Source organism: Loxodonta africana, chromosome 8 (assembly GCF_030014295.1).
Source record: "Loxodonta africana isolate mLoxAfr1 chromosome 8, mLoxAfr1.hap2, whole genome shotgun sequence".
NCBI lineage: Eukaryota > Metazoa > Chordata > Mammalia > Proboscidea > Elephantidae > Loxodonta > Loxodonta africana.
The window spans coordinates 102,041,696-102,066,362 of NC_087349.1; the positions used below are offsets into that span (position 1 = coordinate 102,041,696).

The following is a 24,667-nucleotide window of genomic DNA, read 5'->3' on the forward strand; positions in this document are numbered from 1 at the left end:
TACCCTGCAACTTTGCTAAATTGTTCTATCAGGTCTAGAACCTTTCTTGTGGAATCTTAGGAATTTTCCATATATAGGATCATATTATCTGCAAGTGGAGATAATTTTGCTTCTTTTTCAATCTGAATGCCTTTTATTTCTTTTTCTTGTCTTATTGCATTGCTCTGGCTAGGACTTCTAATACAATGTTGATATAGAAGTGGTGAGAGTGGGCACCCCTGTCTTGTTCCCAATTTCAAGGGGAGAGCACTCAGTCTTTCTCCATTAAATATAATGTTGGCTGTTGACTTTTCATGGATGCCCTGAATCATATTGAGGAATTTCCCTTCTATTCCAATCTTAGTTAGGATTTTTACCAAGAAAGGGCATTGGATTTTATCAAATGCTTTTTATGTGTCCATAGAGATGATCATGTGGCTCTTTTCCTTTGTTCTATTGATGTGGTGTATTACATTGATTGATTTTCTAATGTCGAACCATCCCTGCATTCCTGGAATGAATTCCACCTGGTCATGGTATAGGACTCTTTTAATATGCTGTTGGATTCTGTTCGCTAGTATTTTGTTGTGGACTTTTGCATCTGTATTCATAAGAGATATTGGCCTGTAGTTTTCTTTTGTTGTGGTGTCTTTGTCTGGTTTGGGTGCCAGGGTTATGTTTGTTTCATAGAATGAATCGGGGAGTAGTCTTCCTTCTCTGTCTTTTCGAGGAGTTTAGACAATATTGGTGTCAATTCTTCTCTAAATGTTTGGTAGATTTCCCCAGTGAAGACATCTGGCCTAGGACTTCTTTTGTTGAGAGGTTTTTGATCACTGATTTGATCTCTTCACTTGTTATGGGTCTGTTGAGACTTTCTATTTCCTCTTGAGTCAGTTTGGGCAGGTTGTGTGCTCCTAAGAATTTGTCCATTTCATCTTGGTTGTCCAGTTTGTTGCCATACATTTGTTCATAGTATTCTGTCTCTTTATTTCTTTCTTTAATTCTCTTTATTTCTATCTGCTCAGTTGTAGTGTCCCCTCTTTCATTTCTCATTTTGTTTATTTGCATCTTTTCTTTTTTTTACTTTGTCAGTCTAGCTAAAGTTTTGTCAATTTTATTGATCTTTTCAAAGAACCAACTTCTGGTATAATTGATTCAATCTATTGTTTTTCTGTTTTTGATTTTATTTATTTCTGCTGCGATTTTTGATATTTCCTTTCTTCTGGTAGGTTTAGGCTTAATTTGCGCTTCTCTTTCTGCTTCCTGGAGTTGTTGCATTAAGCTGTTAATTTGAGATTTTCTTTTTTCACATAGGCATTTATTGCTATAAGTTTCCCTCTCAGTTCTACCTTCGCTGCATCCCAGAAGTTTTGGTATGTCGTGCTTTCATTTTCATTTGACTCTTAAGAGATTGTGATTTCTCTTTTGATTTCTTCCTTGACCTATTAGTAGTTTAACAGTGTGCTGCTTAATTTTCATATGTTAGTATATATGTTCAGATGTTTCAACAAGCAGGTACAGTGCTGGAAGTGCTCATTCACCTATGCCAAGAAGTCTGGAAGACAGCTACCTGGCCAACTGACTGGAAGAGGTCCATATTTTTGCCTATTCCAAAGAAAGGGGATCCAACCCAATGTGGAAATTATCAAACAATATCATTAATATCACATGCGAGTAAAATTTTGCTGAAAATCACTCAAAAGCGGTTGCAGCACTACATCGACAGGGAACCGCCAGAAATTCAAGCTGAATTCAGAAGAGGACGTGGAATGAGGGATATCATTGCTGACGTCAGATGGATCCTGGCTAAAAGCAGAGAGTACCGGAAATATGTTTACCTCTGTTTTATTGACTATACAAAGGCATTCAACTGTGTGGATCATAACAAATTATGGCTAATGTTGCAAAGAATGGGAATTCCACAACACTTAATTGTGTTCATGAGGAAACTGTGCATAGATAAAGAAGCAGTCGTTCGAATAAAACAAGGAGATACTGCGTGGTTTAAAGTCAAGAAAGGTGCGCATCAGGGTTGTATCCTTTCACCATACTTATTCTATCTTATGTCGAGCAAATAATCTGAGAAGCTGTACTAGATGAAGAAGAACACAGCATCAAGATTGGAGGAAGACTCATTAACAACCTGTGTTATACAGATGACACAACCTTGCTTGCTGAAAGTAAAGAGGAATTGAAGCACTTACTGATGAAGATCAAAGACTACAGCTTTCAATATGGATTACACCTCAACATAAAGAAAACAAAAATCCTCACAACTGGACCGATAAACATCATGATAAATGGAGAAAAGACTGAAGTTGTCAAGGATTTCATTTTACTTGAATCTATAATCAGCACCCATGGAAGCAGCAGTGAAGAAATCAAACGACATGTTGCATTGGGCAAATCTGCTGCAAAAGACCTCTTTAAAGTGTTAAAAAGCAAAGATGTACCTTTAAGGACTAAGGTGCACCTTACCCAAGCCATGGTATTTTCAGTTGCCTCATATGCATGCAAAAGCTGGTCAATGAATAAGGAGGTACTGAAGAAGAATTGATGCCTTTGAATTATGGCATTGGCGAAGAATATTGAATATAACATGGACTGCCAGAAGAATGAACAAATCTATCTTGGAAGTGAGGATGATGACACATGCTTAGTCTCACATACTTTGGACATGTTATCAGGAGAAATCAGTCCCTGGAGAAGGACCTCATGTTTGGTAAAGTAGAGGGTCAGAGAAAAAGAGGAAGACCCTCAACGAGATGGATTGACATAGTGGCTACAAAAATGGGCTCAAGCATAAGAGCGATCTTGAGGATATTGGAAGATCAGTCAGTTTTTTATTTTGTTGTGCATAAGGTTGCTATGAGTCAGAAGCAACTCATTGGCACCTGACAACAACAAAAAAGTGTATTTTTTCTGTTATTTATTTTTACCTTCACTCCGTGTGAACAGAGAAAATACTTTGTATGATTTCAGTCTTTTAAAATTTTTCAGGACGGGGTTTGTGACTTAACATGTGGTCTATCCCAGTGAGTGATTCACATGCACTGGAGGAGAATATATATTGTGCTGTCTTTGGGCGGAGTGTTCTATCTTTGTCTGTGAAGTCTGGTTGATTTATAGTGTCATTCATGTCCTCTGTTTCCTATTGATTTTTGTTGATGTTCTGTCCATATTGAAAGTGGTATATTAAAGCTTCCAACTGTGATTTGTATTAGTATTTCTCCCTTCAATTCTATCAGTGTTTGCTTTATATATTTAGGTGCCCTGATGTGGGTTGCATATATATTTATGTTTGTTAATCTTCTTGATTAATTGAACTTTTTATTACTGCATAATGTTCATCTTTATATCTTCTAATGCATTTTGTCTTAAAGTATATTTGTCTGATATTAAGATTGCCACCCCAGCTCTCTTTTGGTTATTATTTGCATGGAATTTTTTTTTCATCCTTTCACTTTCAACCTATTTGTGTCCTTGGTTTAAGGACACAAATGTCTTATTAAACAGCATATAGTTGGATTATTGTTTTTTAATCCAGTCTGTCACTCACTGCTTTTTGATTGAAGCATTTGGACCATTTACATTCACCGTAATTACTGAGACTTCTGTCATTTTGTTATTTTGTGTGTGTGTATCTTAAGCCTTTTTATCTTTTTCCTTTACTACTGCTCGCTTTTGTGTTTTGTTGGCTTATTGTGATATTTTTTGGTTGCCTTCTCCTTTCCTTTTGTGTACTTTTTTAATATATTTTCTTAGTGGTTACCATAAATATTACATTTAAGAGTCTGTATTTATAAAATTCTAGGGTAAGTTGGTACCAACTTAACTTCAGTAACATACAAGAAATTCTATATCTATACCATTCCTCTCCTCCCTTTTGTTGTTGTTATCACTAGTTACATTTTTATATTTCATGTGCCCTGTAACATAATTTTATCCTTGTCTTTTATATATTTATTTAAAAACATGAAGGCCAGAACATTTAGACTTAACAAGCAGGAATACATTACTAGCCCTTAAACTTACCCATCCATTTCCCTTTATTGGGGATCTTTCCTTTAATATATAACTTTGAATTACTTTCTAATGTCTTTTCCCTTCCATCTACAGAACTTTGATTAGTATTTTTTGTAGGGCCGGTCTGGTGGACATGAACTCTCTCAGCTTCTGTTTGTCTGGGAATGTTTTAGTTTTCCCCTTATTTTTGAGGGATTATTTTGTATATGATATTCTTGGTTGACAGTTTTTTTTTTTTTTCTTTCAGCACTTTAAATATTTCATTGCTTTCTAGCTGCCAATGTTTCTGAGGAAAGATTGGCACTTAGGCTTATTGGGAATCCTTTGTATGTGACTGTTGGCTTCTCTCTCACTGCTTTCTGTAATGTCACTTTAATTTTTGAGAGTCTAACTACGATGTCATAAATTGAATTATGTCCCCCCAAAATATGTGCCAACTTGGCTAGGCCATGATTCCCAGTATCACGTGATTGTCCACCACTTTGTCATTTGATGTGATTTTCCTATGAGTTTTAAATCCTACCTCAATGATGTTAAAAAAAAAAAAAAAAAAAAAAAAAAACCCAAACCCACTGCCATTGAGTCGATTCCAACTCATAGCAGCCCTATAGGACAGAGTAGAACTGCCCCATAGAGTTTCCAAGGAGCACCTGGTGGATTCCAACTGCTGACCTTTTGGTTAGCAGCCATAGCCCTTAACCACTATGCCACCAGGGTTTCCATGATGTTAATGAGGTGGAATTAGCAGCAGTTATGTTAATGAGGCAGGACTCAATTTATAAGATTAGGTTGTGTCTTAAGCCAATCTCTTTTGAGATATAAAAGAGAGAAGCAAGCAGAGAGACAGGGGGCCTCATACCACCAAGAAACAAGGGCCAAGAGAATAGCGCATTCCTTGGACCCAGGGCCCTTGCGCTGAGAAGCTCCTTGACCAGGGAAGATTGATGAGAAAGACCTTCCTCCATAGCTGACAGAGAGAGAAAGCCTTTTCCTGAAGCTGGCACCCTGAATTTGAACTTAGCCTCCTAGACTGTGAGGAAATAAATTTCTCTGTGTTAAAGCCTTCCACTTGTGATATTTCTGTTACAGCAGCACTAGATAATAAGACATGTGTGTCTTTATGTAGATCTTTTTGGGTTTCTCTTGCTTGGGGTTCTTTGAGCTTCTTGGATTTGTAGATTCTTTGTTAGATTGGGGAAATTTTCCTATTATTTCTTCAGATATTCTTTCTGTCCCTTTGTCTCTCTCATCTGCTCTGGAATTACAATAACGCGTATATTAGGTCTCTTATTGTTGTCCCATAATCCTACTAAACTGTACTCAGCCTTCTTGAGTCTGTTCTTGTTGCTCGTCAGCGTCTGTAATTTTAACTCTCTTATTCTCTAATTCAATGATTCTTTCTTCTGCCTGATTAAATCTGTTGGTAAGCCCTCCTATTGTGTTTATTTCAATTATTGTCCCTTTTAGTTGCAATATCTCTTTTTTTAGGTCCTCATTTTGTTCTTGCATTGTTTTCTTTATTTCTTTTAGCTCCTTGTTTATGTTTTCCCTTAGTTCTGTCATTATGTTTAATGTTGTTGTATTATATCCTTCCTTTTTTTCATTATTTCGTCATCCCTAGATGCACTTTTACTCCCTTCGTCATGTTCATTTGGATGGGCCATTGCCTCTCTGTTCTCTGTGTGTCTTGTGATTTTTTTCTTGGGGTATTGGAATTTTTGAGGGTGTTAACTTTCTCAGTTTTCCCCATTATTTGGTGTTTTCGCCTGCACTACTTCCTGTAAGAAACTCTTAGGCAGGCGGTGCCTTTAGCCTTTGCTTACCATTTCCTTTCCCTCTCCATGATAGCTCCTTCTTCCTCCCTGTTTTAATTAGGATTCAAAAGTTCTAGATCTCATTTTTCAACTTTCAATCTCCCCCAAATACACCAGAGAACATGGTGTGGTCTTTCTGTCTACCAGCAGGCACTGCCACTCAGGCGAGATATCATGTACTAATCAGTCTGTCTATCAGGGGGCGCTGTTCCCTCTCTGTGGTTATTACTTTCTTCCCTTCTCTGTTTCTACAACTATGTTTTTAGTTGGAAAACCCACACCTAGTGAGCCCCCTTCAAGGCTGTGTGTTGCCCTCTAGTTTTGCCTGAGGCATCCTTCCCTGGTCTGTGGGGGCTGCTTATATCTCAGCTGGCATTCAGAAGCAGCACAAGGAGACTTTCAGAAGGAAGAGGGGCTGGCACTCCCCAGAGGGACCTCCAAGAGGTCTGTGTTATTGGTTTCAGAGCCCCAGTGGCTCTGTGGGTTGGAGGAACAGTCTTCACTTAGGTGACCCACCTCCAGACTCCACTGTAAGGAGCCTTCTATGAGAGTTTTTATCAGTCCAGCAGCTGATAGATACCAGTTTTGGCAGTCACACTCCAAATGGACCCCCAGGGAGATCTGTCTTGTTGCTATAAGAGCCTGCCCCATAGTATGTTGGCTCTGGATATAGCCTCCACTCAGATGCCTTCTTCCTAGCACACAGCAGCCTCAGTCAGCAGTCTTCAGTCCCAACTGTAACAGGGAGTAGAGAGACCCAAACTGATCCCCAGGGAGGTTTGTCATGTTGGTTTCAGAGGCCTGAGCTGTGGGTACACAGGGAGACAGGTAGAATGCTGACTATGGGAGCAGACTCCACCGTGTAGGCCTTCTGTAGCAGTTGCAACAGCCTGGCAACCAACAATTATCAGGTGGGAGAGGGGATGTCACGCTCTGGTCAGATCCCCATGGAGGTCTGCCTTATTGCTATCAGAGCCTATCTGGTAGACTGTTGGCAGTGAGTGCAACTTCCACTCAAGATTCATGCTTCCTAACACACAGCAGCCTCAGTCAGCACTTCATCACCAACCAGAAGTGGGGAAGACTAACCCTAATTGACCCCCAGGGAGGTTTGTCCTGTTGGTTTCAGAGGCCATATTTTGGGTGTACAGGGACACAGGTAGAGTGATACCTATGGGAGCATACTCTGCTGCAGGGGCCTTCTGTATCAATTCCCAGCAGGCTTATAGGTGACAGTGTCTGGGTGGGGGAGGGGTTGTCACACTCCAAACAGATCTCCAGGGATGTCTGCCCTGTTGCTATCAGAGCCCGCCTGTAGTATGTTGGCTTTCGGTGTAGCCTCCACTAAAGATGCCTGCTTCCTAGTGCACAGCAGCCTCAGTCAGCAGTCCTCAGCACAACTGAAAGGAAGAGCAGACAGGCCAGAATCAGTTCTCCAGGAGGTCTGTCCTGTTGGTTTCAGAGGCCTGAGCTATGGGGTGTGCAGGGAAGCAGGTAGTGTGTTGACTGTGCGAGCAGACTGCACTGCAGGGGCCTTCTGTAGCAGTTCACAGTAGGCTTGCAACTGACAGTGTCTGAGTCTGGGAGGTGCTGGCACACTCCAAATGGAACCCCAGGGAGGCCTGCTTTGTTGATTTTAAGAAAGAAGCTTGGGGTCCTGTCACTTTGTTTAGGCAGAGACTGTGGTAGTTAGGGAAACAGGCTCTTTTTGGGGGGACATTACCTCAATCCATAGCAGCTGGAGACCTTCGTGTCTGGGGGAGGGGCAAGGACGGTAAGTGAAGCGATTTTCCTACTGTATGGGACTCCTTGATTCGCTGATTCTTGCCTGTCTGCAGTTCCCCCACTGCTTTTCTCTGCTCTGTGATTCAGAGTCCCTCAAAGCCGAACACTGTTTCCTAGTTGTATTTGTAGGGGAGGGTCAGAACAATGGTCTGTTGATGCTGCCATCTTCCCAGAATCCTCCTTCATGTTAATATTTTTAATACACTGATCTTAGTCCTAGTTTTCCAATCCTTGAAAAAAAAAAAAGAGGCAGGAGGTTTTTTGGGATATGAGAGGAGTATGTAGAGAAAGCTGATAGCCAGTCTTCAAAGAGAATATATTACATAACCCAGATGCCAGTAGGGACCACTGCCCCAAAGATATATGGCTAAAATGATCATCTCTCTAATTACATGTTGTTGTTGTTAGTTACTGTCGAGTCAGCTCTGACTCATGGTTACCCCATGTACAACAGAATGAAACATCACCTGCTCCTGCACCATCTTCATGATTATTGGTATGCTTGAGTCCACTGTTGTGGTCCCTGTATTTTCAGTGCCTTCCAACCTACGAGGCTCACCTTCCTGCACTATACTGAACAATATTCTGCTGTAATCCATAGAGTTTCTACTGGCTAATTTTTAGATGTACATCACCAGGCATTTCTTCCTGGTCTATCTTAGTCTGGAAGCTCTGCTGAAACCTGTCCACCATGGGTGACCCTGCTGGTATTTGAAATACTTGTGTCGTAGCTTCCAGCATCATAGCAACACACAAGCCACCACAGTCCGACAAACTGACAGATGGATGGTGGTCTAATTGCATAGGCTGTATATATCCAAAACTCTTTCCCAAATTTCTTCAGCTTACTGGGAGCTTATATTCTCATGTCCTCCTCTGCTTTCTGGGCTCCAGCAGGTATGAGAATATGCTTCACCACACTGACCCACACTGTTCTCCGCCCTTTCTCTAATTCATAGAAGAACCACTCACAAGTATACTCTTGAAGATAGGAGCCTTTATAGAACATTTTGAAGAAAAATGGAGGAGGTTTTTATAGATGAAATTTATAAAATTTATCTCAGAACAGGAGGTATCACCTTTCTTACAGTATCCTTCACCTGCCACCAAGGAGTTTCACTGGCCTGATTATGAATAAGATCCATTCCTGAGTGTGCCTTTAAGTCGAATTTGTAGGTAAGTTGGAACACATACATACGGTTCTTATTCAGCATCAGTTAGTTAAATGTTTGCTGCCACAGTGGTTAAGAGCTAAGGCTGCTAACCAAAAGGTCGGCAGTTCGAATCCACCAGCCACTCACTGAAAACCTTCTGGGCAGTTCTACCCCGTCCTATAGGGTCACTACGAGTTGGAATCCACTTGACGGCAATGGGTATGGGTCCTTTTTTTGGTTTACTCAAATGTTTATCTTAGTATATAGTACATATTTTACCTTTCTATACATGCACTAGAAAAAAAAAATACATATAAAACACTTCCAAACTGCTCAGTGTTTTCATGAGCACCACAAAGGAGTGCGTTCGTTTGTTATTATAAACCATTGTATTTAACTCAAAATTTTAATATAATAGGCTTTATGGCAGCCTGTTTGTAAGTCGAATGTTTGTAACCGGGGACTGCCTGTAAATCAGAATCTCTCCATCATTCTAGTCCTCTTTCACTCTTCTTTCTGGTTTCTGAGTTCCCATGTCTCTCCCCCTCTTTTCAAGAACAACAAATTCTTCTACTCTTCTATGGTGTAATTATGCTCCCGAGTGTGGGCACAGATCTTTGGGTGGCTCCCTCCACCCCAAGTGCTTATCGATTTACTTTCCATATAAAGAGAATCCCTTTCTAAAGGGCATGCTGGTAAGCAGATTTCAGAGAAGCCTACAGAGCAGTCTGTGCTCCTAAGACCATCCCTCTCCTCATCCACACTGCCAGCAGCAGGACTTAAGGGAGTCCACAGAGTTCCAAGCACCCCTAGTGAAGCTACTGCTACAATGTGACCAGTATAAACTGCCCAACAGGCCGATTCCGAGAATGAACCTACAATGAAAACTGATTATCCACTTCTCCTCAAAGACTACCCGCACTAATTCTGTCACTCCTTATACCCATGTGCCTCAGTCACCACCAGGACCCCCAAGCCTTCCAAGTTATCTCTCATCACTGGGACTCTTATTCCCACATGTCTCTGTTCATTTCTTCCTCTGGCCCAGCCATTTCTTCTGTCAATCTCAATGGCCCTAAAATTCACAGAGGACCTTGACCCAAGCCATGGCATTTTTTAATCACCTCATACGCATGTGAAAGTTGGACAGTGAATAAGGAAGACAGAAGAGGAATTGGTACATTTGAATTATGGTGTTGGTGAAGAATATTGAATATACCATGGACTTCCAGAAAAATGAATGAATTTGTCTTGGAAGAAGTACAGTGAGAATGCTCCTTAGAAGTGAGGATGGTGAGACTTTGTCTTGAGTACTTTGGGCCTGTTATCAGGAGTGATCAGTCCCTGGAGAAGGACATCATGTTTGGTAAAGTAGAGGGTCAGTGAACGACAGGAAGACTTTCAACAAGATGGATTGACACAGTGGTTGCAACAATGGGTTCAAATATAACAATGATTGTGAGGTTGGTGCAGGACTATGTTTTATTCAATTTTACATACGGTGGCTATGAGTTGGAACCGACTCAAGGGCACCTAATAACAACAGCAACAAATCTTTATGGAAGCAGATCATCAGGTCTTTCTTCTGTGGAGTGGCTGGGTTCCAACTACCAACATTTTGGTTAGCAACTGAGCACTTAACTGTTGTGCCATAGTTCCTTAGAAAACATGAAAGTGCTGTTAAATCATGGCAGGTTTAGGTAACCTTGGGAATCTTTTTTTTTTCCCCCACCCGTGTTAAGAACTTTTTTTTTTAGCCAAAATGTATGTGATATCTATCTGTCCCTCCTTGAGTGAGTATATTTGTACACTAGTCACAATAAAGCCTTCACTATAGTTTGAAAGTACAGTTTTATTAAAACTGCTTTATTAAACTTTTGTATAAAACATGCATGTGATTACATAGAATATTTAATTTAATTGATGCATTAGTAATAACAGTAATAATAATCATACTGGCTACCATTGAACCTATACTATGTAATTGGGACATATCTCAATCTCTGTGTCTGTATCTCACCCTGACAATGGCTCTGAGAAGTAAATATTTTTATTTTCATTTTGTAGGTATAAAAGTGAGACCAAGAGAAGTTAGGAAATTTTTCTATGGCAATACCTAGAAAGTTGAAGATCCTAGATTGGAACCTAGGTTTTAAGAGTTCAAAACTTGTTTTCTTTCCTGCTATATCCAACTAGTAGTTCTTGTGGTACTTGATATATTGTGTATCCCTGTCGTTTTTGCCAAAGGGTAGAATTCTTCTAATCTCTTTGACATATGAACTATGACTTTGCTATAGAAGTATATTTGAATTCTGAGTTACGAGGCAACCGTAGGTTTCCTTCTACAATGGGTTCAAGTCACTTCTTTCAGGTGACTCTTGATAAGTCAATAAACCATTCAATTTCCTGGGCCCCCTGTGATGTAAGCACAGAAGAGCAAGAACTGGGCCCTTGCTTTCCACTCAGAGGCAATACCGTAAGCACAGCAGGGAGAGTGTGAGCTTTGGACACAGACCTGGGCTCTTACTTGACTCTGCCACTTTTTAGCTGTGAGGCCTTGGACAAGTCTTTCTCCTTTTTCCTATACGAAAAGGAGGTAATGTTTTTCATTTCACATATTTACTGAAGGAATTAAATGAGATAACATATTCTAAGAACATACAGTTTTGTACAGTACTTAACTCTAATAGGCACTCAATAAAAGGTGGTTCCTGTGATTATTCTAATTGAACTAAATACTATAAATTTGTAAATAACTATAATAGTTTCCAAAGTTTCTGAAGTTTTTATGAAAACTATCTATGACAGCTTAAGAGGCAGAGTAAATAAATATACAAAGCTACATTACTTTCTGACCTTTAATGGAATTTCTGCTTTAATCTTATTCATCTAAAAAGAAAAAGGAAGACAATTTGCTGTGGTACTTTTATTAAAAAACAAAACTCTTTTTAGACTTTTTTCCACTCAGAAATTATAGTATTAAGCCATTGTCGAAATGTAGTATTATTGAAAGGAATATAGTTTGAGGGGAATCATATATTGCAATACCATTCAGTTGTCAAAGGGAATAGGGATTCTAGTTTATGGAATTGTCTAGTTAATTGAGATTTAGTATAAATTCATATTTAACAAAGTGAAGCATGGCAAAAATGCTTTTCAGAAGTAATCTTGGAAAAGCCCACAAGATGGGAACCTTTCTCTGTGAAAGATGTACACCCACCTTTTTGAGAGCCAGGCATTGTGGAGATTTTTTCCTCAGTTTTAAAAGATGAGGGAAATACAGAATCTTTTGAATGCTTGTTCTTATAATCTCAAGATTGTAATGAACTTTGATAATATTTACCCATTTAAAAAATACCCAGAGATTTATTGGGATAAAAAGAGGACATAGTAAATACATTCGATGTCATTTCAGAGGTTTTCTGAAAACTTTTGGATTATTTACAACTGATAAGTTAGAATGTTTAAAAAGTTGATTTTTGGGGGGGAGGCGGTAAAATAACACATGAATTGTCTGAATTTCCCTCCATCTCTTTTGTTGTAAAGGCTTTGGCTTTTGAATATTTGCCTTAAAGTTTGTATGTGCCTTGCTCCTTACGAATTTTGGGTTTTTGATAAAACAAAACCGAACCTTTTGGTTGAAGATCCTGGTTATTTGGAATCACCTGATGAGGACTCTGCAGCCATCAAAAGAATACAGGTTATTGGGTAGTCTGAGAGGCAGATAAAATTAGGGCTGATATGCCAGCTACTGACATAATAGCTGCCGCTTCCAGGCTTCTTACTGGAAGTGATTTTGCCTTCTTTGGTTTAAATAATTCCTAAATTTAAGAGAAACTAGGCAACATGATGTGTAAGGGGGTGTAGTGCACATACTCGTGAGTGTTTAAAAACTGGGATGATTTTTAAAAATCAGAATTGTCCCAAATTGCCAAATATATTCCTTTTAATGCATTTTACTAATGGGTAAAATAGGAGGGACAAGGAAAGGTGATGTAGCAGAAGGACTAAATCTGGAATTTCTTTCGGATATTTTGAGCTTCTCTTATATTGTAGACTTATTGAAATTGTATGTTTCCTATGCCTATTAAATCTAGCTAAAATTAGTCCAAAGAATCAAATGCCATTTTGATTATTCAGTTGGAGCTCTGGTGGCACAATGGTTAAGCATTCAGCTGCTAACCAAAAGGTCAGCAGTTCGAATCCACCAGCTGCTCCTTGAAAACCCTATGGGGCAGTTAAATAAGAATATTAATAGTCATTACTCTTAATAATATTATCTTAATAATAATCATCATCAGTGGTAACAGTTATCAAATGCTTACTATGTGCCAGTTATTAAGTACTTTACCTAATTAATTCAGTCCTCACAACAACCCTGTGAAATAGTTATTGCTACGATCTCTGCTTTACAAATGAGGAAACTGAGGCATAGAAAGGTTAGGTAACTTGTCCCAGGTCACATGGAAGTGTTGCACCTGGGATTCTAACCGGGGCAGGGGACTTGAGCCTACCGTGCTATACAGGCAGTCCCCGACTTATGAATGAGATCCGTTCCTGTGTCTTTAAGCCTTTAAAGTCGAGTTTGTAGGTAAGTTGGAACAGGTGCATACTGTCTTATTTAGCCTTACTTTAGTGCAAGAAAAGGCTCGAAGTCTTTTCAATGATTTACAAGCTGCGCCCGCAGCAAGCGAAGGTGATTGTGATGAAGAATTTTTTGCGAGTAGGGGTTGGTTCAGTTGTTTCAAAGTGAGAGCAAGTTTACACAAGGTTAAAGGGCAAGTAGGAGTTTGTCCCTAAGTCTGACATTCCTAACCTGGGTACTGCCTTTATAGGCAAATGATACAATGCTACTTACTTAAACTGGCATGTTTAAATTTGTTTGCTATCTTCATCCCACTTTTGAATTATGTGGCGTTTTCCTCTACATAATTTCCCCTTTGGATTGCCAAGAGCAATTGAAGAGCTATAAACAATTCTGTTGTTTACTCATCTCCAGGATCCTTAATTGTGACTTAAAAGCAAATTTTGTTCAGGAAATCAGGTTGTACATCTTTTGAATAAACCCTTTGATTACGTATGCTAAAATTGTATTAGAATTGTAATTAACTCAAGTTATAGTGAAACAGCTATATCTAGCCCCATGTATCTAATGAGAACAATACTGTCCTTGAGCAATATAAGAGCTTGGATGGTTTTAGCTGTTGTGAGATTCATGGTCTCTCAACTATTTCTGTGAGGTTGGTGGACTGGGCAGAGGTGGCATGGGGTAGGAAGGAGTATTTAGGAGCACGAAGAGAAGTATTCAGGGATATGGGACTGGGAACAGCCTGAGGAGATACCAAGTAGACAAATTCCGAATATTCCCATCCCATTTCAACCAGAATGGCTCCACTTTTTATTTTTTGAAAAAGGGATTTCACTGCTTAAAAATAATTTGAGGAAAACTGCCCTAGATCAATCAACGTGTACTGCAGGACTCCACTGGACTAGAGAGCAGGTTGTGTGTGTGCGCGTGTGTGTGTTTTGGGGAAGAGAGGCTGATTTTCCTCAATGCTGATAACTCCTAGAACTCTGGACCTTGAACCAAAGAAAGGGTTCTAATGTCTTTGGGATGGAGGCCATGGTAGGCGGGGTTTTCGTGGGACCTGGCAGGGCTCCTCTGTGGGGCAGCACACACATTGCTTTGTAGCAAAGAGTCTAGCCTGGTGGCTTTGTGTGGAGGTTAAGACTCTGGCTCAGATAAATCATGTAGGACTGGATTCTGGAAACAGTTGGATTTGAATGTAGTTATACATCCTGTTCTGTTCTTAGGGGTGTCCAGGGCAAATCTTGTTGAAATTCCGAGTAGGTGTGCTTAGCACTTAAACAATACCCTGATGGCTCCCTGGTCCAGTGCAGATTACCTGGGGGAAAAAGAACAGAGTTCTGATATGATACATATTACCACTACAATATAATTCAATATTGGGCAAATAAAATAATAACAATGAAAGAAAACCTGTAAGATGCTAAGTGCTGTGAGCCTGTATTGGAGATTTGAACAAACTATGCCCATCTATAAATATGGCTGGGAAGTGTATGTTCTTTTCCTTCTTAGATGATTCTGGCCTTTATGAAAAGAAGTACTGGTGCAGGGACTCTGCTCAAGCGTGAGGTGCAAGTGTACATGCCGAGTGGGGCTAGGGAAATAATAAAAAAAAAATAATAGGAACATATTTTTTAAAAAAATCACGTTAATTCATTTCCCCTCATTTTAACCTGGAAATTATTTTCAAGTATCCCTCCCTTCTCTCCTGAGGGTAAAAGCAGGTGCAAAACGCTCTAGGTTCTGCCACTCAAAATGTGGTCGCTGGAGCTGCACTGCTGGTGTCACCTGGAAGCTTGTTAGAAATGTAGATTCTGTTCTACTCCACTGAACAAGAATCTGAATTTTAACAAGATTTCCAGCTGATTTGTTTGTACATTTGATTTTGAGAAGCTCTGCCCTAGAGTAGGGAGCCTTTGTGGCACAGTGGTTAAGCACTCAGCCACGAACCAAAAGGTCACTGGTTCAAACCTACCAGCCAGTACATGGGGGAAAGATGCCGCAGTTTGCTTCTCTTAAGATTTACAGCCCTGGAAACCCTATGGGGCAGTTCTACTCTGTCATACAGGTTTGCTATGAGTGGACATTGACTTGACTGCAATAGGTTTGGTGTTTTGGGTTTTTGCTCCAGGAAAAAAAAAAATTGCCATTAAGCTGACTCTGACTCATAGTGACCCTATAGGATGGAGGAGAACTGTCCCATGGAGTTTCACAGGAGCGGCTGGTGGATTCAAGCTGCCTACCTTTTGGTTAGCAGCCATAGCACTTAACCACTACGCCACCAGGGTTTCCTTTGCTCTAAAAAACCAAAACCAAACCCACTGCCGTCAAGTGAATTCTGACTCATAGCGACCCTACAGGACAGAGTAGAACTGCCCCACAGAGTTTCCAGGGAGCCGCTGGTAGATTCAAACTGCCAACCTTTTGGTTAGCAGCCATAGCTCTTAACCACTATGCCCACCAGTGTTTCCTTTGCTCTGAAGTACCTGTGAAACCATTTTGTCCTTGTAATATGGATCCACTAGATGTCACTCTTGTAACCTGGTAATGGAATGGCATTTTTCAGTGGGGACTTGGAAGGATCCGTGAACATGATCACATTATTAGGTGATTTCCTCCCAATCCGTAGAGCTACTGATATACACGTTGGTCATTTAAGGTAAAACTACCTTCCTTTATGACTCAAAGTCCTAGAGAGAGATTCCTGGGAAAGAGTTTCATTTTGTTGAATCAGCAGTCCTCCCTTCTGCCTCCCCCCACCCCTTCTTGAAGCCCCCTGTTTCTTGGGTTAGTTTGTCATTATTTAACCTGAATGCGGAGGAATTCGCTGCAGATGCCCCAGCTCACTGAGAGAATTGCACCCTGCGCTGCCCCGCACAGCAATAGAGTAAGCACATAGGTTTGATCTGTGAAGAAAGTATTGAGAGCAGAAAGGAAGCAAGGCTGTATCCTGAAATTAACAGCAACCTCTACACGATTGTTGGAGGAAACGTGAACCTTTCTGAATCCTTGGAGTGTCTCGAGGGTGGTTTTGTACAGAATATCGAGTCCACTTCTGCTTAGAAAGAAGGCTCCCAAATGTGATCTTGTAGGGAGTTAGCTTAAGTCATAAAGATGAATATAGGGACATTTATAGATAAAGTGACGCCCGGAGGGAGATGGTACACTTCCAGAGATGTATGTGCGGGGGGGGGGGAGGGGGTAAAAAAGGTCCTGTTAACAACTGATGATGTCTTAGAAAAGAGGGATGAAAAGGTTAAGAACTATGCTTTAGAAGATCCATTTTTTTTTTTTTTTTTGCCGGATGCCCAGCTTGAGAAAAGCGCAGTTCTTAAAATAAATCAACCCCTTGCCAAACTCTCCTTCCTCTGAGTCTGATGTGGTTTTTCATCTGTTTCAGTTAACAAGGGGAGAAAACAAGTCATAAAGTAGCAGGTGTGTGTGTGTGTTTTGTGAGTGCATGTATTGCCTATCTTGGGTGTGGAAAAAAGGCATTTAATTTATAATACCACTAAGTAATGGAAAATGTTTAATTTGATTGATAGCCAAGTAAATATTCTTAGCTTAAATGTCATTTTCTTCTGTTTGAAGTAGTTAAGGTGGCCATGATATTTACTTCTAAGCTTTAGAATTCTTTTTTCTAATACCATTTATTAGGAAGTGGTTCCTGATGAACAGGGGCAGAATTCATGTTAAAAGTTCTTACTGAAAATTGTATTTTTGAAGCATTATCTAAATTATGAAAACCAAACCTAGAATGTTCATGTACATGGCATGTAAGCAGTTTTTCATGTGAAACAATGACTTAATGGACATTTTCGCTTAATTTTTTTTTTTTCCCCCTAAATCCCAAGGCTAAGCTCTGGAATGAGTTCCACAGTCGGACCCATTCCTAAAAAAAAAAAAAAATTTATGCTTCCTCCATCCCTTTACTGTTGCATTTCCTTCCCTCCCTTCCTTTGGTCCCTGGGTGATGCGAAAAGTTAACTGAAAGGTTGGAGGTTTGAGTCCATCCAGAGGTACCTTGGAAGAAAGGTATTGTGACCTACTTCCAAAATATCAGCCACTGAAAGCCCTATGGAACACAGTTCTACTCTAACATACAAGGGTCGCCATGAGTCAGATTTGACTCCGTGGCAACTGTTTCTGGTTTTCCCTTCCTTTCAGTTGTTGCTGCTGAGACTCCAGATACTGCCAGAGATCACAGCATACTTAGCTGTGTTGTTTAAGACCATGGTCTTTGGAGACAGACAGACCTTGGACAAAATGCTTCATTTCACTGAACCTCAGTTTCTTTTTGTGACTTGGGGATAATACTATCTGTCTCATGGGTTGTGGTGATGATTCAGTGAGGCAATGCATATCAAGTATATGGCATAGAGTCTGACATATAGTGTATGTTCAGTATATGGTAGCTGTTATCACATTATTGCACCTATCTCAGAGACCCCAGACTAGTTGATGTTATCTTCATCTCTCAACTGCTATAATCCAATCTGCCAACTATGGCTGGAGCCCCTGCTGCTATCGTCTTTCTCTACATAAAAGGAGCTCCAAGTCATGAGGGGTCTTCCTTTTCCTCTGCCTGGCAAATGTGTGCATGGCAAGAAAGTGGGTCGATGGGGAACAGATAGGTAGAAGAGTAGTAAGATAGGGATGATGTCAGTCTTAGAACTGTAACAGGGAGAGAAATTCTCCATACAGCCCTCGTTGGAATCATCAATGAAAATTTCCCTCAGTGTTATAAATGGCGATCATTGTTACCACTCTTGGTATTATAAGTACAGCCATATCACAGGCTGGCCCATGATCCTAATCACCAATTTAAACATTATTTTTAGAGAGAAACTCTGAGATGCAAGCTGCCAAGTCACAGCTGGACTTTTGCAGCATAAGTTCCAGATTGCTTGCTCTTTAACATCTTTGCTGTTTTGGAAAGATGTTTTTGGTTCAGAGAGGACCTCTAGGATTTGAATAGCTCTTACGCCCATGTTGGGGTCACTTTAACATTACCTCGTCAGCAGTAGCCTTGCATAGCTACTGTAAGGAAGTCTGAAGGGATCTTTCACCCTGAGAACATCCTAGACATCCTAGTAGGAGTCCTTACCAAACTAAAACCCATTGCCATTGAGTTGATTCTGACTCACAGCAACTCTGTAGGACAGACTAGAACTGCACTGTTGGGTTTCCAAGGAGCAGCTGATGGATTTGAACCACTGACCTTTTGGTTAGCAACTGAGTTCTTAACCGCTACACCACCAGGGCTCCCTTAACCCGTTGCCGTCGAGTTGATTCCGACTCATAGTGACCTTACAGTTCCATAAAAAATAGCCATATGATTCAATTTGAAAATATCCTGTTCATAAAGAATGATGGGGACTTTGATGTAATACCAACTGCCTTAGTGTGCTGCCTCAAATAGAAAAGGATATAAAATATTAAAGAATTATGAGTATTATGTTTCTTAAAAATAAACTCTTGCATTAAGGGTAGAGTTGTAACCCATTATTGTAATTTGTCAATAATTGTACACTTATAAAATTTGAATTGTCAAAAGTTATGTAATAGATATATTTACAAGGACAAAAAAAAAGAGAGTTGCTGCTGAGGCTGCTTATGTATAACCAGACGCCTCATGGGATTTGGTTCCTTGGTTTGGAGGTTTAGGATCATGGTTCCATGGGACATCTCAGTTAATTGGCCTAATAATGTGTTCAGTGCTTCTGTTCTACGTCCTAGTTCGATGTGTAGTGGCTGGGGTCTTTAAAGTTTGCAAGCGGTCATCCAAGGCACAATGATTGGACTTTATTCACCTGGAGCAACAGAGGAAGAAGGAGAGTCAGGAACAGGAGGAGGATATGGAATGTGTGACTAATTGCCTCCAGGAACAACTGCCTCCTTTGCCATGAGACCAGAAGAACTGGATGGTGGCTGGATACCATTCCTGAACGTTTTGATCAAAGATTTCACAGAAGAGTCCTGATCAAAAGGAGGAAAATACAGAACAGAATTTCAAATTCCCATGGACTTCAGGCTTTCTAGAGCAAGGGAGGGTAGATGAATCCCTGAAACTATTGCCCTGAGATAATCTTTAAACCTTTAACCAAAAATATCCCCTGAAGTAGTCTTAAAACTGAACAGTAGTTTAGCTTAACTAGTGAAAAAGGTCTGCCTTGAGCTTTATGCTCTTTTAAGAACTATATGGGATCAAATTGACAACAGCAACTTGAAAGATTAGATAGGGCAGTGAGTTTATGTTGCTAAGGGAGGAACAACTCAGAAAAGGAGGGAGAGAATGGTTGCACAACTCGAAGAATATAATCAATGTCACCGAATTGTACGTGCGGAGACTGTTGAATTGATATATGTTTTGCTGTGCATATTCTAAACAACGGCAACAAAATAAATAAAATTTAGAAAGAAAAAAACACACAGATGATGGATTAAAAAGCTGAATTCTTATTAAACTTTTGGAATCTTCGTTGAATCTTTTTGTTTTTTAAATAATTAAATATATACATATATTTGGGAATTGTTTAAAAGGCATTCTCAAAAAAAAAAAAACACTTAAATGCGTTTGGATATTTATTTATTTATTTTTCTGAACATGTCATTCTTGTTTCCATTGCAGAAAATCAAATCAGTAAGTTCAGTCCTAGTTCAAAGAAGCGGGGGTTGGGGGGTAGGGAACAAAACTTATAATGGTGTTACTGTGTAGATTGCAAAAGAATCTGAGGTTTGTTCAGCAAATATAATGGTGCATTGAGGTGTTGTGTTAATGTGGGGGGCCAGAAAATGAGCTCTGTGTGTAGTGAATCTGTTAAGTGGCAGTTTAGCATTTAACCTAAAAACTGGGAGAAAGTTGCTAAGTGCAGGGGAACCATGAGACTGACACTGACACAGACCTTGATGGGGTGATGGTGGAGAGGTGTGGAAAGAGGAGGGCAAGGAGAGGGGACTGTGTGATGTGTTGGATGAAGATGGGCAGCATAGAATGATCCATCCATCTGAACAGAAATTTGACAGTTTTGGAGAAAGCAAAGCCCCACCTATTCAAGTATGTATTGGATATATAAACCCTAGAAGCATAAAGGAAAAAACAAAACAAAAAAAACAAGTGGATGGAATGATTGGTAGCAAGTAAGGATCCTGATTCCCTTTTCCTCTCGTAGGTTTAGTAGAAGGAGAAAACTGGTAACAACTGGTGAAAAATGGTACTACTGTCTTAGAAAATCTGTGGGAATGTTAGGAATGGATGAACTGGTAGGACTGTAACATTTTATAACAGAAATGAGAAAACAGAGTAAGTGTAATAAAAACAGTAAATGAAAATGTACAACAGCATTGTGAACAAGTAGATTCTCTATACGTGAGAAACTCATATTCAAGAATAGATTTAGTGACACTGTGGGCCACTGACTCTTAAGATTTTTTTTTTTTTGCTCATTAATCCCTTTGAGACACTGATGAAAGCCATGAGGTCTTTTCTCAGGTGTGGATACATATCCATGTACATGCATGATTTTCCTATGATTTTAGGAGCTTTTCAGACTTCTCAGAACCCATCTCTGGACCCTAGTTTAAGAGCCTCTGCCAAAGACCAACAAAAGATATTGAAATATATTGAGAATACTGGAAAATTAGGCCAGATAGTAATTATGAGGGAACTTACACCCCGAGATTGAAAGAAGATCTCACATAAATATCTGCTTGATTGGGCAAGAAGTTTTGGAATTAAGGAAGGAATGGAATTATATTGAATTTGGGTTTAAGAATAGACAGAGACAGGAAAAAAAATCCTTGAGTTTTATAATAGTGCTCACAACTCAATTACATTCAACCTTCTGGAGTGAAAGCCAAAAAAAAAAAAAAAATCCCACCATATTATTAGTGAGGTTTAGAGAATGGAACTTTGATCAAATCAATGTGTGCATTAAGTTAAAATTGAAAGTAATATATTAAAAAGTCTGTAACTTGTAGGAAGCCTGGATATGCTTTAAACACATTAATGGGAAGACAGGAAAATATGCCACATATCAAAGATTAGGAGCTCATATAAAAACTTTTGCCTCCATCCCATAAAGTAAAAGAAGCCAAAGTATTGGGGGAAAGTAGGCAAAAGATTAGGCAAGTGAGAATAGGGAGAGCCTCAAAGTGTGACAGGTCAGGTGTAAATAAGAAGCCAGTGAAGCTATAAAGGAATTCAAGAAACAGCACAAAAAGGACTGCAATCCAGAAATAAAAGCTTTTTTATACATGAAAGGCAGAAGGTCAACTGGAGAATCAATGGGACTGCTTGATGATCAGGGTGCAAAAGATGTGTTCACGGGAAGAAAGGAGATCTGGAGACTCAATGAATTCTTTGCTTTGGTCTTTGCCGAAACATAAAAATTCCCATTGTCATCATGTCTTTGAAGCAAAGAGGTGAGAGATGTAGTATTAGATCAAATAGTGGCTTGGGAACAGGATGTTCTACCTGATTGACATGCTGGATATAAGTAAATTGCTGAAACTTTATGGCCTCCATCATGAGAGTCTGAAGAAACTCAAGGGAATAAACTGTCCAAATGTGAATTCAGTTAGTGCACTCACTATTCACTGCGACAGAGTCCCTGGATGGCACAAACAGTTAAGGTCTTGACTACTAACTGAGAAGTTGGTGTTTTGAGCCAACCTTTCTTTTGAGGTGCCTCAGAAGAAAGGCCTGGTGATCTGCTTCTGAAAAGCTACAGCCTTAAAAACCCTATGGAGCAGTTCTACTCTTGACACACACCTACTTGACTCCATGGCAATTTTTTTTTTCCTTAAATTTTTATTCACTGTGACCGGGGATTAGTGAATTCTACTGTTGCTTCCATTCTAATGAAACTTTCTGAGGTGATCCCACAATCTAGTGACTGGTGAATCTCATTCATTTTGGTGAACTCCAAGAGTTATGGGATCACCGACCACTTGATAGAATGACTGAGGAAAAGCATCCTGTTTCTATAATATACGTTACTTTGATGGGGCAAATAAACACCAGGAAGAAACAACAAATGCGATTGATTTAGACTTCCAAGGAGTCTGTTACAAAATTTCACAACAAAGGCTATTCCAAATTATGTTACCATGGTATTAGGAGGAACATTTTGTCACACATAGGTATTAATAGAGGAAACAAAAAGTAGGATGTGTAAGCCTGCTGTTGATGGAGACGTGTAAACAGTAGGCCCCTCCTGGGATTTCTGCTGGACCTCTTTATTAAACATGTTTATAAATAATCTGGAAGAGCAAGTACGCAGTGAAATTTCTAAGGGTTCAGGACTCAGGTCTTCTGACTAGTGGTATTTTAAATCCACAGGAGTAAGCTTTTGAAAGATGAGGGGATGAGAAAGTGGTAGGGAGGCTCCAGGATTGTGAGAAGTGCTACCCATTTAGGGAAAAATAAACCAGACTAAACTTGTAAAGTTATGGACTCTGAGGTATTTAGGAACCTGGTTTCATTTAGGAACGAGAAAAAGAATTTGGATTCCTTGTAGATTTCATCCTTCTGAATAGGCTAGCAGAATGTTGGAAAGTTCTGAAAACAGAGATAGACCTGAGGCAGTACCATCCTGTCCCTGTATTCTTTTGGTTTTGGCAGTCATACCTCACAAAGGAGAAGAATGGGGTATAGGAAAGACCTGGTTTCAAAACACGACTCAGCCCTCCAAGGGCTGTTATGAGGAACAAGTTAAATGGGTGTGAAAGTATGTGGTACCCTGGCCCATAAACAAGCGTCGAATGTAGAGTCTCAGAGGGGAGATGATGAAGTTTAACAAATTTGTGACGAGAGTGAACGTGGGCACTTAGAGTTGATTCCAGAGTGCTAGAAATAAAGAAAACTAAGAAGGGAAATTAAATTAGGGCACATGTAGGGACTACTTGTAACTTTACTATTTGCAGACTCCCTGATTGGAAGAAATCAATCTCTCACCTGGTACAGGAACCGCCTGAGAAAGTCCCTGTTGATCTGACTTCTCCTTCAACTCAGTTCCAGGGAACTCACTTCGCACAAGGGAGACGATTTAATTTTTGAACAGCTCTAATTGTCACTAAGGGTTTTATGCTTAGTTGAAAACTATGTTTCTGTAATTTATACAACAAAAAAACGGAGAAGAAAGGGGACAGAGAGATGGCTGAGATGAAACCTCTTTATGGATGAGGGCAATGAGGAACATGTAGGTGAAGTCAAATCTCAGGAAAGAAAATGAAAGACAAATTACCAATTTGTGAACTCTGATTTTTTTTAGCAGAGTAATCAATCATACAGTTCCCTACACACAAACCTACAAACATAAGTATACCCTTATTTAGTTCATCCTTTTATTAGATGTTGATTAACTCAGGGAGGTAGGCTCTGTGGAAAGTGTGTAGAGTATTTGGCTTTCTATTTTCAAGGGGTTTTTATAAAATATCTGGGACAACTGTTAACCATGTTGGTACTTTCCAATCCTAGCACACTGAAAGTCAATAGACAGTCCCAATATCTTAAGAATTGGCCTCCCTGTGTTTTGAGTATTTTGTATTTTTCTTTGTGGAGCAATGACTTGGTAGATAGTGGCGTCACTAGGGGTTTGGAGATATGGACCGTACCAGTTACACTGTCAGAGTGACACCAAAACGACTGTCTATAAAAATATCCCTGTAGTTAGTTTAAACAACAAAAATGCTTTTTGTAAGCCCAGCTTACGTGTATCAATATACCTACACGACTAAAACTCTATGCTAATTTACTTTTGAGCTGTCATTATTACTCAATTGCAATGTTACTTCAAATCACGTGGTGTCATCTGCAAGCGCTACAAGCATGCTCTTTTGTGTAACTGATTTTGTCAAATTTTCTGCTATTTTAGCTACAATACTGTGGTAATTAGTGTTTGTGAACCTATATCAATAACTTTTTGACAATGGAGTAGTAATGAAAGGAAAAGAAAGGATATATGGGAAATATAATTTATGAGTACATTAGTACAAAAAGCATTACTAGAACTTCTGAATAGTCTGGTACTGGAGCAAGTCCATGGGCAGGAGGTGATGATGCTACTGTTAGTGGACATTTTTGCTCAGCTCTGGAGTGAGTTCCATAATCATACCTAAATACCCACATCTAGATTGGCCGTTCATCCTTAGATTTATCTTGGAGTTTTATCCAAACTGATCTGTTCATTCCTAAGGTTATTATTTTTGTAGTTATTGGAAATTACCATTAGCTCAGAGCTATTATGATAATTAGTTGCATAATGTAAATTAATGTGTGTTCTAATAATTCATGATATTCATATATAACAATTGCCAAC

At 39.6% G+C, this 24,667-nt stretch overlaps 1 protein-coding gene across 36 annotated transcripts in view; it reads left to right on the plus strand.

Annotated features, from left to right (window-relative positions):
• SUGCT (succinyl-CoA:glutarate-CoA transferase) overlaps window positions 1–24,667 on the plus strand; it is a 796,973-nt gene that overhangs the window by 231,099 nt on the left and 541,207 nt on the right. For 10 of the 36 annotated variants that reach the window (XM_064290175.1, XM_064290173.1, XM_064290157.1 and 7 more), the window contains one exon: window positions 8,695–8,780. The exons of the other annotated variants lie outside the window; for them this stretch is intronic. The gene's annotated coding sequence lies outside the window, so the exon portion shown is untranslated. The remainder of the gene's footprint in view (window positions 1–8,694; window positions 8,781–24,667) is intronic. 36 annotated transcript variants of the gene reach the window in all.